The sequence below is a fragment of the Echinops telfairi genome, unplaced genomic scaffold (genome assembly GCF_000313985.2).
Source record: "Echinops telfairi isolate 266 unplaced genomic scaffold, ASM31398v2 ScPeMD7_31;HRSCAF=116, whole genome shotgun sequence".
In the NCBI taxonomy this organism is placed as follows: Eukaryota; Metazoa; Chordata; class Mammalia; order Afrosoricida; family Tenrecidae; genus Echinops; species Echinops telfairi.
Window position 1 is genome coordinate 33,164,327 of NW_022103928.1, and position 1,492 is coordinate 33,165,818.

A 1,492-nucleotide genomic window follows, 5' to 3' on the forward strand; every position below is an offset into this window, starting at 1 on the left:
TTTGTTTTTGACTATAGAGTGTATATCCAACATAACAAAGAAAAAAATCTAATTTTATATGTTACTCAGAGGAGGCAGGAAGGCATTTTATAGTGGTGTTGACTATACACATCTAGAACAGAATTCATGCTGATAATCATCTATTGCATAAATCTAACATCTCTTGTCCAAAAACAGTTATTGTTTTAATGTGAAAAAGGCAGGTATTTAAGTTCTATATGTAAAAGGAGCACTATCTCAAATTCAGCCTTTGTAGCACTTCCCTCTTGTTCTTAAGTAAAATTCTCTAGAGGCTGATATCACTGTAGTACATTATTCTCTTCAGTTATGTCTTAGCTGATCACCATGAAATAAAAAAATGTTTCATGAATCATGTAGTTTATATTAGACACAATACATGGATTCAGTCACATCTTTCTCAACAAGAACTATATCTTCCCAGACAATCAATAAATATTTTTGAAAGACCAATGTAGACTAGGTATAGTTGAATATAGCGGCATACACACACATACATGCACACTTACAAGGATAAGTAAAAAAAGTATTACTATTCTCCCTAATATGCTAAACTTAGCTTCTTAGGGTGTCTTCAAAATATATAATCATAACTTTTCTGGGGGGACCCACTACACCAGTTACAGAGATAAGCTAAGAAGGTTATGGTGACTGTATTTTTTTTTAAGTTCCAAAGGAGTAATATGGATAGACTTTTTCTCTGAAAACACATAGTGATTACTTGGGCTAATGAGGATTTTTTAAGAAAATTGAAAACTAGATCCTTGAGGAAAAGTCCTGAAAAGTTGCACAAAGGGATTTTTCCATTTGGACAATGCACTTGCTCGTTCTTTTAGAGCAGGAGGAGAGCTATTTCAAAGACCAGCAGGGTCACCCAACGTGAATAGGCTTCAGCAGGGCTTCCAGACTAAGAACAGACAAAAAGAAGGAATTAACTGTTCACGTCAGAGAAAAGAATCCACGGAAAACCTTATGTTCAGCTTTGAAACTTTGTCAGATACTGGTGGCCTAAGGCATGGTCGTCGGCGTGGTCAGAGAAGTCGGGACATTGGACATTGGACATTGGTCAGAGAGTCAGAGGGCATTGGAAATGACTGAGGTGGAACTGCTTTCTGACACTGGATTCAACCTTGGCGAGATGAGTCCTAACGCCTGGAGAATGAAGACTTGCGAGTCTTCATGTATTGATGGGGCACAAATCAAAGTAAGCAGAAACAGCTACAGAAATTGTAAATGATCAGAACTTGGAATGCATGATGTATGAATCCAATATAATTGGAAGTGGTCAAAATTGAAATGGAATGTATAAAGGTCAATATCCTAAGCACTGGTGAACTGAAATGGACTGGTATTGAGCTTTATAAATCAGAATATCATAGGATTTACTATGCCAGGAATAACATAATCTAAAGATGTTGCCTTCATTGTCAAAAACAACATTGCAAAATCAATCTTAAGGTACAATGCTGTCTGT